Raw genomic sequence first — 14,201 nt, forward strand, 5'->3', positions numbered from 1 at the left:
TTCGCTGCTGTGAAACTAGTCCTTATTTCTCACCCTGCTCCCCAAGATGAAGAGAGCTGTGGTACATGGATTTGCCAAGCCCTAGTCCAGGGGTGTCAAACTCATTTTCACTGGGGGTCACATCAACCTTGCAGTTGCCTTCAAAGGGCCAAATGTAAATCTCAGACTGTATAAATGCAGGTGTAGCTCTAGAATACATTACTATTAGCTCACTGGAAAAAAAAAAGGTGTTCTTAAGTCCCTGCATGACTCTTTGCGACATGTCCTTGTGCGAGTCATGAAACAAGACTGAAAAGAAACTCCCTATGTGCACCCACCCATACTTATCTCTAAAAAGGTCTGTTGCAATATTCACTGAAGGGGAAGGTAGTATCTATGAGCAGATGCAGCACACGCAAACAAGTGTCATTAAGTGATAAATCCTATCTCAACCATTTTCTTTATTAGTGCCAAGACCTTTTCGTCTCTTGAGTGGAATGTGTGTATTTATTATAACAGTACACACCCAGAAGTGTCTCACTGAGGTTATGAATCCCAATCAGCATTACATTAAGTAAATAAAGTTTCTCTTACCTTACTGAGGTGGAACATTTCCTATTGGTCTATTTGTCTTATGACAGCAGTGAGGTTCAAGCTCATTCTTTTGTTTTACTGCCTTAGTATTCCAGGTGAGCAACAATTCCTTGGGCTTCAGCCTACTTTGACCCCACTTGGGTCAACTGGCTACAATTTACTGACTACAAATACATATTTTTTGTCACAGTGATGAAAATTTTTGTTTTCAATTTTATCAACATGCCAAGATCAGAATTTCAAATGTCACTCAGGCTGCAAGTTAGCCTAGATAACATTTAGATTTACCAGATATTATCAAAAGCTCTATAAATGCAGGATTGGGTGAAGTTACTTCCTATTATGGTTTAAAGTATGAAGTTATCATTTAAATTAAGTTTGTGGCATTTTACTCACTGAAGCAAGAAAACTTGTACTGACACCACTGAGCCCTAACCTTTTAAATGTAAACTGAAGGTGTGGAGACTGCTAGCGGGCATCCAAAGGACATAGGATAGGTGTTCCATACTAAGAAAAGAAAAAAGTGAAAAGTAGCATAGATTTGGAGCTCAGAAATGTTACCACTGACATGCAGTACCGCAGTATGCTACAGCAGTAGGAGCAGTCAGCTGACAGTGTGTACTACCTAGGAACAATCTGGTTAGGTTCCTTACTCTGCAGCTTAGTCACAAATGCCCCCATAACACTGCATTTGTCAAATAAAAGGCTTTCAGGAACTACAAGAGATGCCCTCAAGGAGAAGTACAACTAACTGACAGAGTTAAAATTTAGCACTATGTGATGACTAGAGAAAAAGAGAGTAATAGAGACACTTAGAAAATAATAAATCCCTAAAATGGCAAGGGGATTACTTGGAAAACACTAAGGAAGTACTAGCAGAAATAAAGGAGAGAAATTGAAGAAAATTATTACTGGGTAAACACTATATTTTCATCTGAAGTAGAAGTCTAAGGAAATCCTATAGCCAGAAGCAATTGTTTTTATAGAGGCATGGACTACAATGTCTGAAATACATAAAATCTAGAGAAAAACCTATTACTTCATACAGTTATTAGGACAAGCACAGGAGAAATTATTCTGGCCTACTAACAGGCTAGAATATTGCCTATTGGTGGGGAGAACTGTGAAAGGATTTTGTAGATAGCTGAAAAAAAACCCCCATAAAAGTAACAAAACAGCATCTTTTCCTTTCTGTTTCACATGTTCTGATACAAAGATTGGGGGGATCCTAGTTGTTTAGGACTGAAATCTTTAGATATTGCTGTTACTCTGTTATAGCAGACCTGTACTGAGAAGAATGGATATTTAAAATCATTGTTTTGCAAAAGCAAAATGGTAAGCACAGATTAAAGATTACTATATAAGTGCAGTGATTCTGGTCTGTGTCAAAACTAATATTTTTCTGTTACACTACATCTCTAGGACAGATGTCATGCTTTAACCCCAGCCAGCAACTAGGACCATGCAACCACTCACTCATCCCCCACCCATGTGGGATGAGGGAGAGAATCAGGAAGGTAAAAACAAAACAAAACTCGTGCGTTGAGATAAGAACAGTTTAGTAGGACAGCAAAGAGAAAATAATAACAATAAAATTTACAGAACAAGTGGTGCACAATGCCTTTGCTCACTGTTCACAACACAAGTAGCCTGGTCATTCCCCAACAGTGGTATCTGCACGTTGGTTAACTCCAGTTTATACAGTGAGCCTGACATCATGTGGTGAGGAACACCCCTTTGGCCAGCTTGGGTCAGCTGTCCTGGCTTTGCTCCCTCCCAGCTTCTTGTGCACCTGGTAGAGCAGGGGAAGCCAAAAAAGTCCAGCAATGAACAAAACATCAGTGTATTATCAACTTCCTTCTCAGACTAAATCCAAACCACAGCTTCCAGGAAGAAAATTAACTCTATTCCAGCCAAAACCAGTACAACAGATTAACATGGCTTGTCATTTAGACATCTAGCATTTTTCTGTATCTCATACTTCAGCACATCCAGTGCTTCTATAAATTAGCCATAGAATATAACTCTTATTATTTCTTAAGAAAAATACATTTCAGGTTCTGCAGAGATCAGAATCCCTCCTGCCCCTTTCCAAAGTAAGCCAAAATAAGTTCAAAACAACAGTAAAACTGATCAGAGAGTTCCCCTGACTGACCTGGTTTGCCATTAATTATAAAGTCTAAACAGTTAAGGTCCATTTTAAATAACACTGCTTCCTTCTGAGTATTCTCAACCAAGCTCTTACAAAACATGGAATGATTCTTAGGACAGGCAAGAACAGCTTCTATCCACTTTTCTACCAAATAGGCTCAAACAAACCCAAACTGTCCTACTTCCTACTCACCCCTTACCATGTTTTATGTGGCTTACAGGACAACCATTTTCACTGCTGATACTTCAGGAATACTGCCTCTAATTGAAACCTACTGACACACTTACTTATCTTCTGTTGCAACAGCTGAATTTATCAAGATTCTCCTCTAAGAAGCATTAGTAGAAACAGCTGGTCTTGCCAACTCTTGGGCCAGCAGCTGACATGAAAGGTTCTTTTCCTACAATGCTATCTTTCCTCCAGCTTGAAAGAACTTCCTCCTTTGTTTGGCCAGGGTGTGGTTTGCTATTCCATGCCAGTGCCTGTAGATTGATGGCTCAAAACCACGTAAATCTGAGCAGCAAGATTTTATGAATAACCTGGTCTCCCTTGCCTCACAGAGACCCAACTTTTACCAGTAATATCCTTTGTGTATTGAATACTAACAATATTGCTTCAGAATTTTGTCTGGTGACATTGCAGTATCTGCTAAAGATAGATTACCTATTTAAGAAGTATTAAATTTGACAAATATTTAATTAATATATCTAGTATACAGCAAATAATTCTTTACCATAACAAATACTGGGGCTAACTGTAACCTAGTACACATTGGTGCACAACTTCTAAGCTATTTAAAACAAACAACAACAAAACCCCACAACACTCTGAAATACTCATTGCACATCTGTCAAGAGTTCTTGCTTTAGGTAAATAAAATAATTATTTTTCAATGGTCATATTAGGTAAGTACCTCACTCTACAACAGAAAACTGAGATAAGTGGGAGAATTCTATGATATAAGCTTATGTTCTATAATTGCAAACATACAATGTATCTTCAACTGGTATACTGGTCATCTGATTTCAGTTAGTAAATAACAGAAAATTCCTTAAAAAGCCGATCCTTTAAAACAGCAGCAGTAAGCCTTACTGTAAAAGCTGGTGCTGGAGGAAACATTATTTCTTCGGAAAGGGCGGCCTTTGAATGTAAGCATCTCTTGTTCCAGTTCCCCAGGAAGCCTCATTAACAGGTTTTTAATGTTCCTAGAAAAAGATAAATTAAGACTTCTTAAAATCCTTTCCTATTCTGGATAGCTTTCTTGGCAGAAGATCGAATCGTCGTGGTCCAACTGTTGTTCTGCTGATCTGAACATATTTACAGTATGGCAAGTATTTGGCCCAGATGTCCTGAGGATTTTTAGGATGCAGTCAAGAATGTTGTATGATCACTATGCACATCCTGCAGTGACAGAAAACTATATGGGAGTTATGGGCTATGCCTTTATTTTCATATTGTAGGTAATCTTGGTAATATAGATTTTTTTATGGTACAGATAAACATAAAGCGTGAACAGTTTTGTAAATGCAATTAAAATATTTTTGTAGATTTGGAGGAAATAAAACTCAAGCTTTGACTGCACTAAAAATTACTTGATGGGTGACAGTGGTTAAGCAAAACTAATCTCATTCAAAAGCCATCTAAATTTTAATCAGTGTCCTTATCTGTCTTCTTTATCCTGACAATCAAAATAGTGGAATATCTCAAGTTTATATTTTTGTGTTTTGCATGCCTATTACTCTATTACTGTGTCCTTACAGTGGGCTATTAAAAATATAACTATCTATGTAATGGTAAATTTTTAAGTTATGTACAGATTAGATAAAGCCACTTACAAATCTAAGGCAGCTGCAGTACAAACCCCACTTATTTCACTAGTTTCTTGTTTGCCGCCACCCACTCCAAATGAAGCTACAGTTCTAAGGCCTTCAACTTCTTTATGTGGCTGTTCACACATATACTGAAATAATCTTCACTATGATCTTTCTGCAGAAAGACATTTGCATTGTTAAACATCTTTAAATTGAAAAGACCATTTCACATTCTGGTATGAACCAGAGAAAGTGATTTATAAAATATCAGCAGGGAGCAAAGTTAAAGCACCAAGAAAGCAAGTTTTATTCTCTGGCTACCACAAATTATAAAGAAATACCAGAACTATATGCATCAAAAGATGCAAACCAGAATTATAGTTGTCAGTTAGACTGGATGAAAAAAACCAAAAGCAAAAAAAAGGAAAAAGAAAAAAGGAAAAAAGAGAAGAGTGGTTTACAGATACAATAGTTCTTTATTTTTGATAGAATAGGTAAGACCTGGATTGTTACGCCTAAATTAACTCATTTCAAAGAAAAGTACATTTGTGATGACTGACACAAGTGTAATTTTAAACATTAATTGCTAACAAGTAGAAAACATTCAAATGAAATGCCTGAAAAACTTTTTACAGGCTTTTTTCATCATGATTTACCTAAATAATAAGTCCCCTTAGGGAGTTAATTTATATATGAAATCAAGGTATACAATTCTACAGCACAATCAGACAAGTTTATCTGTAGTAGAACCTCAATTTCCATGAACAATTTTCTCAAGTATTGCTTTTGCATCCTGACAAATCATGCAAAGCACTTGAACCACTGAAGTGAGCATTTTTACTGCACCAACAGCTGCTTTTCTTCCAATTTACATCTTGGCTACTTCACATATCTCAGATTTATAGTTATTAATAGTTATTTTTTAATCCAAAACTATAAAAATATAACTGTAAATAATTATGTATTATTTTAAAAAATCCCCAGTGGATTTTCTATAGATATTAGACCTATTGTTTCTTTTGGCAATGAATTGATTTATGAGTTTTTAAAATATATTAAAACTGAACACAGTCCTGTGAAATGCTTGCAGAAATTAATGTTTACAATAGGGATACAAGAATAACATTACTTAATTTAAAGCCCCAACAGCTCTTTTTACACCATTTTCTTCAGCCAATACAAGAACTAACCCAGCTTCCTGCTACTTGTCTGTAACATTGAAGATGACCAATCCTAGGCTTCTAGCTAAAGTGAAAGTTTGAAAAGTGAAACTCTGGGCAGAAAAAATTGAAAGTTTAATTTGAGGAAGTTTTAGTCACCTTTCAGCTGATGGTATAATATTACAGTGCTTGGCAACTGAAAAATGCTAGTGAGTTGCAGAACTGGGTTGAATTCTCCTCTTGTCTAATTCACTCGTACAGTTATTTATTAAGCCATTACTAGCTCATTGCTTTGTATCATCTTGATCCACTCACAGCCATAGTATAAGGTGTATATTGGATGCTCTGTTAATGTATTTGGCCACTGAAATAACTATTGGCAGATTAGTTTATTTTTATTAACTTAGTGTGCTTCCTTTAGTATCTTATCCTATTGCCGCTTGCAGCACAGCTTCAGAATCCCAGTCATGTATCGAGAATCATAAGGTCCATCTCACTGTATAACATCACCTATCTGCAAATACAGAAGAATTAGGAGTCTGCTGTATAATTGAGGGTGAACTTTTAAAGCACTTACTAAAGTACTAATGTTCAGCTCAGTCACTTTCATGCCTACAGTAAAAGCTCTCTCCTGACAGTTGTGGGAGAAAAGCCAACATTGCTCCCTTTTTTCTACAGGTCTTCATATAACTGTGACTGGTTATCCACAAGAACATATTTCGAACTACATATTTGTGTATTGGAAGAAGTTTATTATCCTTGCAAAAACTCTAAAACGTAACATTAACATCTCTGTACCTAATAAAGAGGTGGAAAATACTTGTGTGAGAGATCACAAAGGTTTCCTGTGAGCTTTATCAACTTTCACAGATTTCAGACTAAGCCACTGTTTAGATGATAAAACTAAAAACCTCATTCACAGCGAATGGTGCTGATACAAAGACATCTGGAAATTTAGCATTACACTGGATAAAAAGTCTTTTTGGGAACCACCCCTCTTTATAATGAAGTAACATCCCACTAATTTAAATATCTCCCTGTTTCGCACTTCCTCTACCCTATAATTTCATCATTCTGAAAACTTCAGGTATCTGATCTCTCACAAAAAGAAGTTTCACTTCTCTCTGACAGATATAAAATGCTTGGAAGAGGTCAATGTGGTTTATCCTGCTACGTGGAAGCTGACAGGAAACTGAAAATGCTGTTTATGGCTCCAAATCCACTTAAATTTACCAAGCAAGCTACTAATTTCATTCTAGAAGATGTGGGAAATTGATGGAAATGCCAGTACATCCTTAAATAGGCCAAGATACATTCTGCACTGCACTCTTCAAATAACCAGTGTCAGGTAGTGTTATTGAGGTGACAGTATAATGCTCTCCTTTTGTAACATGAATTATAGACACCTCATTAATGGGGAAGAGATTCCATGTCACCAGTGTTACCACTTACTCCTGAACTCAAGCCCAGCTCTGAAGTAGAACAAACATTTTTATAAGGATTATCAGCAATGATTCTCTAAGGATAAACAAGTCTAAAATGTTGAGGTATTAATTAGCTGTTGCACAAATTTTCTGCTCAAAAAACCCCCTTTTTTTTGAAACACAGTCAAGAGTCAGGTTACATATAAACAAAATCTAAGTGCATGCACAGTAAATTGCTACAAACCTTCAGTCTATTCCCTTCAAGACAGAGGAGACAGAAGAAGAAAGGAATGTAAATTTCTGGTGGAGACTCAAACATTTTGAAAAGGAAGATGTCTTCTTTTCCCCTTCCTGTCCCTCCACCTTCATGAACTACTGCTGAATCATGCTCATTCCCATTCTTAAGTTATTAATTGGCAAAGTAAATGAGATTTGCTACTGTTCCACGTGGGTTTGACTTCTGTTACATAAAATCTGTTTGACAATTAGAGGCTCAGAGTGATGCATGTCAGGTGTTTTCCCACCTGACAATCCTTAACAGAGTTTTGTAGACAAACTTTGGCTTTTATAAATATTTAGAAGAAATTTTGAAAACTTACTCCAATGGGTCCTTTAAAGAAAGAACTCAAGAACTGTATCTGGAAGAAAATAAAAGCTGTCTGCAAGAAAAGCAGACTTAAATGTTGTAGAAAATATAGAATAAGAAAGGAAAAAGAGAGAATGGTACAAGCATTATGGTTTCTATGTGAATATACAACTTCATGTGGACTAAAGTAAAGCAGTGAAAAAATTTGTTATAATCCCTAAGCAAAGTTCAGGTAAGCAGGCTGCTAACTAGAGGACTTTGTGGATTTAAAGCTGAGACAATCCTTTTCACTAGGCTATGGAAAACAACAGACCGCATCTTGGGCTAGAGGAGCCCACGTGCCTGCCTTGTTGTTGGTGGGCAGAGCTGACTGGGCTTGATGACCTCAGCTCTGACCTCTTTTCTGACTTGCCTCCTTGTCTTGCCTGCAAGGAGTATGCTCACCTCCAGTTTGTATTCTAAATAGATGTAAGACACTAGGTAGGGACTTCAGGAAATCACAGTCCTGAAAATGAAGAAAGTCAGCAACAGCTGGGTCAGATTCACCATTCTATTTGCAAACATGATGCTCCCTAACTGCTTGTTCAGTTTGAATGTCATTCCTTACAAGAATTCCTAGAAAATCTATGAAGGCAAATGCTCAACAGCAAGGGAAAACATTACGTTCATTTTAACAGGAGTCTTGCTTCCTACCAAAGTTTGCTATAGTAGAAAAAAAGTGTCCCTACTGTAGTCATATAATGTTATTAAAATTAGTTAATATTAAAAACTTGTAAAGAATTAATCAAGGTGTTTATATTCTTAAATTACTTGCATGTTTCTCAGCTTAATATTTTATTTTTACAAGGAGAGGGGCAAATTCCCTAGCAGAAATGGCAAGTGATAGTGTTAGCTGTTTTCTCTTTTGTGTATTAAGTCAATTTGTTCTTCAAAACTATATGCTATTATAATGGGAGAATTAACTGGTTGAGTTTTGCACGTTGCATCACATAAAGATTTTCAAGCCCTTAAAAACTAGCAGACTTGGCCTAGTGATTTAAAAACGAAATTTGTCTCAAAAATAAGAATTCACAGCAAAAAAACTTCTGAATTACAGCTGTTTTCCCTGTATCTCTTGTATTGTATATACAGAACTACTCGGTCATGAGGTCAGCATCCAGGTTTTGAAGGCACTTTATTAATGATGCTGTTGATGGAGAATAAGTCTGAAAAAGAGTGAAAGACTAAAAGCAGTGAGGTAAATACACTGACATAAACCACATCTCTAAAACTATTTTCTTGGTTTGTTTTTATTAAATCAGAAGTCAAGCAATTGGGGGAAGCTCTTAATTTAATACACAGTGCTGCAAAAACGAGAATGAGTAGTTCACTCTTTACAGTCTTCAGCTAAATAATATTGATTTCACATGTGGATTAATCGCTGCTGGAGATATTCCTGTGAAAGTATGCCTTCAAATTCAGTTTATTTTTGTATTTGGACATACTCATATAAATCATTATGTAATTCATAGGAGGGTTGTCCTTTTTTGGTTTTACAAACTGCCTTTTTAAGAAAAGAGATCAGGGATGTGCCTAGTAGTTGTAAACAGAAGTAAAAATAAGGAAGGAATAAAATCATGCAGCAAATAAACAACTGCCAAAAATACAATAACTATAATAAAATTCCAATGATTTCGTGGCCTCCTTCAGTTCCTCCTCACACAAGAGCAAAGAATAAAATAATCTAAACTGAATTAACTTGATTTACTTTTTAACTTATTTACATATGATGCACTAATAAAACCAGGCCCATTTCTTCTGTGCTTCACATCTTGTATAGCTATCTGCACATCACAAAGTGGGTCTATGACACTATAGAATGAAATTGCAAATTTTGTATTCAAAACTTAGTAACAGAGAGTTTGCATAATGACTAGAGTTTCTGAGAGCATGCTGATTACAAAAGGGAATGGTAACAGGCATTAACATGTATCAGTTAGAATTAGGATCTAGTATTGCATTAGGATATGACAAAGAGTGGCCTAATGTGCTGAAAAGCTCCAGTCTCCAAACTTCCCCCTTTCTGATGTCATGTCCTCTGCTTCCTCAGAAATCCTTTATCTGTCTTTCCCATAGACATTTCACCTGTTGCTGCACATGAAGAAACATATCGAATAACATTTCTGCTCCAAATCAAACACAAAATGTAAAAGTTCAGTTGGTCTCAAATAAAGAGACCAGACAGAAAGTAAAAACATCAGAGTTTCGAAAACAAACAAAAAAACAACCTAGCACACAATTCTGGTGCTGATTACTAGTGTTGACTGGAGTCTGAGAACAACAAAGCAAGACCATTTGATTTTTCAAGTACATTAAAATATGTGCTGTAGAATTTCAGAGTGTCAGTATTAGAACATTTGAAATGTATGTTTTGCAAAAAGCTCAACTGTCAAGCTGAATAATGGCATTTGGGAGTATCTCATTGCTATCTTTGATAATACAGGCACACACCTGTGAAATGGAAAAAAACAGGTTCTACCACAGAGTAAATGCAGACTCATAGCTAAGCCCATATTAAATGACACTTAAACGGTTCTCCCTTTTACTATTATAGTAGCAGTGCATCCTTACTGGTGGTGCCAAAAGTGAAAAGGCACAGGTAGATAAATCACATCACAGAGATACTAGATAACATGGGGCTTCGAAAGTCTGCAACACAGAGTCTGTGCTGTATGGTTATACTCTATCACCTCAAAATGGTTAACAGTTGGCAGTGTAGCTATTTCATATCTGGAAATTATCTTGCTCTAAGAATTTAATTGTGGATATAAGCAGGAAATTTCGTTTGCAGTTTTAAACCTGAATTGCTCTGGGATCCACTGAGCTGGCTATCAGAAGATATCTTTAGCAGACGACTCCTTTGCAGACAGGTACTGGTCTTAAGGAGAAAACAAAATCCACGTATGTATCTATTAAGCCTGCTAATGAGGCAGATATTATTGCTGACACATGCTGGTCTCACACACGTGTCTAAATCTCGTATACCTTGAACCTGATTTTCTTCTCCTTTCCATCATCAAATTAATTCCATAAAGCTTAAGCTGTCATATAGCCAGTGTAAACAAGATTAGAATATGCGTCCTTTTAATAGAGTTGCACAACTACCTAAAGGTGTAAATAAATGCAATTTAATTCAAAGTAGGTGATTTAAAACTCAATTCCAAGTTCCTCATGTTCAAACTTGTTATGAACCACATACCTTCAAATTATAAATCTGGGTTGTAATTGAAAAATCATACAACAACCTCTCTCAGATCTAGAGAGAATTTATGCTTCTTTAGGAATGGAAAGTAACTTTTGATCTGTCTCAGTAGTACACACTTGAGCATTCAGCTAGCAGTATAGAAGAAAATCTCTGAACCTGAAGTAGGACAGAAGTAATTGACTTCCATTTGCTTGCTCTCTTCTGAAAGCACTGATGAAGGGAAATTAGTAAAGGATTGGGGTCACTCATCTTCAATTCAAAGACACTTGAAAGAAGAAGAAAAGATTTTAAAAGCCATTATACTTTTGGTAATAGTTCCAAGAGCAATGACAAAAATACTTATAAAGCTGGAGTTGAGTCTCTGGGTATATCTAACTCAAATGTGGCTTTGCAATGAAAAATTGTCATGAAGAGAAAATGACATCTCAGGACAGAGAAATATTTTGACTGTGAAGCTGGATTTATGCTGAAAATTTTTGCTAATATAGTTAGACCTGTGTAACTTGCCTGGCCAAAGGCTTTCTGTGTAGTTGTCTCCATATTCCAGCATTGCTGTTATAGGTCAGTTCACTTATGTGGCACAAGTAAACTATACAGGAGAGGAAAAAAAAAAAAGCTGAAACCAGATGTAATTAATATATATTCGGGATATTTTTTCTTACATTAATTACCCCTGTGTCTGAAAGCAAATTATTGTAAAAAGTATCACCTGGAACTACTGTTCTGAATGATAAATAAAGTTAAGGATACAAAAATAATCTAATGTTAATCCTATTTCCATTGTACTTTACAGTATCTGTTACTTTCCACTTCTGTACTAACAGAGGGAGAATGGGAGAGCTGGTGGAACTGACCTGAAAGGAGCTGGAGAACCCAGCTGAGTAAAAGCAATTAAAACCATAACTAATAGGGCAATTAGTTGCTGAGCAACAACTATGGAAATATGTGGAACACAAGCCATGTTTGTCAATTGATCAAGGCAAAATGCAGAGCCATTATGGACACTAACTAGAGTATCAGTTGAATTTAACAGCATTTTTATCTGCAACATTCCTTTTTAAATAACAGACTTTTCTTTCAGAGTTAAATTAGAGCAAATTATGAATGTAAGTTACAGATGTAGGAAAAAGGAAAGATGGCAAAAGAGACTAATAAAAGTTGGTCCCCTGCTTGCCCTTCTCATCCGGAAGCCTACATGGTTGATCACTGGCAAAATAACCAAAGCGGCAGAACAAAATTTGCCTGTTTCTTTCCTGGCAGCAAGAAAATGTGTTTTCCTGTGTACTTCTGTTAGTTTCTTTCAACTTCTAATTCCATTTATGATACCAGTTCTAAGACCAAGAAAGTGTCTGACTCCATACTTTCTTTCAAGTAGCACATAAAAGCTTTAGTCAGCCTAGTATTTTTTCTTTGTCTGATTCCTGGTTCAAATGAATCATTGAGCAATGCATTAGTCAATCCATGGCAAAGCAGCCCATATTTATATTCAGAAAGTGTTTGTGTTCTAGTTCCCAGTGCTACCTCCTTTCTTCCCTAGAAAATGAAGTATCATGATCTTTATCATATGAAGGTTTACGAATTAGCACAAGCAATGAAAGAGGAAATTCTCAGTACATGCTTAATCTAAAAACCTCATTACAGAATCAAAACTTTTAGTGTGTATTTTGCGCACTACTACACGTGACTTTGCAATTAATTCAGTCAGTCTTTTCAAACAAAGTAACAAAGAATAAACACTCTGTGAACTTTAAATGAGTTTTGGTTTTGGACAAGAATCTACAAAGTATTCAGAAATACTTAAGAGAGAAGAACAGAAGAGCTGGAGACAACCTTTCAGATTCTGGAGACATAGTTTTGGACTTGACACAAGATAGTAAACCTGGATATATGCAGAATTGTGCAGTAAGAGTTCAAAGACTATATCAAAAGAGTTTGGGAGCTGAAATCCAGCCAGTTCTGGCCTCTCTTACTGGAATTCCACCTCCCCCATTGAATGACTGTCTCTGCCTGGCAGTACTATGTGTTTGAAAAGCTAACACCTCAGGTTCAAATTCTTCCTGAGATTTTAAAATTCCAAGGCAATACAATCTGAGCTCAAGCCTCTGCTGTATGTCAAGAGGTACCTATGCCAAACATGCTTCTCAGAACAAGAGGAGAGAGGGAGGAAAGGATCCTGTGAAACATTTGAAAAATGCAGTTCACGATTTTGTTTGCCTAGGCAGATTTTATGTTTTAATTTCAAGACTTCAAAGCTCTTAAAACTCCAACCAAGTTAATAACAAAATAAAGTAATATTTAAAATTGGAATCAGATGATCTAAAAGTACACGCTTCTTTTTTCTAAAGCATTTCAGGAAAATTTCTTGGGGCTGATCATGAAAAAAAACCCAAACACTATCAAGGTCTGCAACAGCAGGTCCACAGTCTACTTTACTCTTCTTGGGACTTCTAATTGATCAGCACACTGTCATCTGCCTTCAGTGTCTTGCAATATTGCACAATGTTGTATTTGATAAAGGAGAAGATCAGCATAGATGCTACAGATTATTCACAAGGAAAGGCAAAGCTACACATACCTAGCTAAATCCTTCAAATCCTTTCCATATCTATCAAAAACTAATGTGCTGCTAGTGCAGGAAGTTGCTATTGACTCAATACTCAATGTACACCCTGACCTTCATTGGCACAAATGTGTCTATGCAGAAACTATGCAAGTTGTAGAGTCTGGTTTTTTCCCCTGAATATAGGACTTGCACTAGAAAATGGGAACTACTTCCAACAAGATTAACTGCTGAGCATACGTGTATGTGTTCCAGTGTGACGTTATACCGTGCTATATGTATATACCTGCATGGATGTAAGTATGCTTATGCATCATTATCAGATACATCCTTGTTCTATTTGCTTCCCTCTTCTTACACCCTCTCTCCAAAAGCCAAAGTGAAAAACAAGTAACAATTGCACTGAATAGCAGAGGAAGATGATACTTGCTTCAGATATACTTTGAATATTAGGCTTATTGCGTACCTGAGAAGTTGGAAGAGGAGACTTACAAGTAGTCCTATTTTCAACACTCTTCTCAAACAGTGCACCCTGTATCTGCTGAAGTGCTGCTGTTTCTTTAATGAACTGGGCTTCATTACATAAGTACGAAGTCCCATTTTATTTTAATGAACACCACTCAAGGACTTATGAATTCATAAACTCATTTCTCAAGTCGATAAGCATCATGTTTCTGAAATTCTTATGTCT

Source organism: Caloenas nicobarica, chromosome Z (assembly GCF_036013445.1).
Source record: "Caloenas nicobarica isolate bCalNic1 chromosome Z, bCalNic1.hap1, whole genome shotgun sequence".
NCBI lineage: Eukaryota > Metazoa > Chordata > Aves > Columbiformes > Columbidae > Caloenas > Caloenas nicobarica.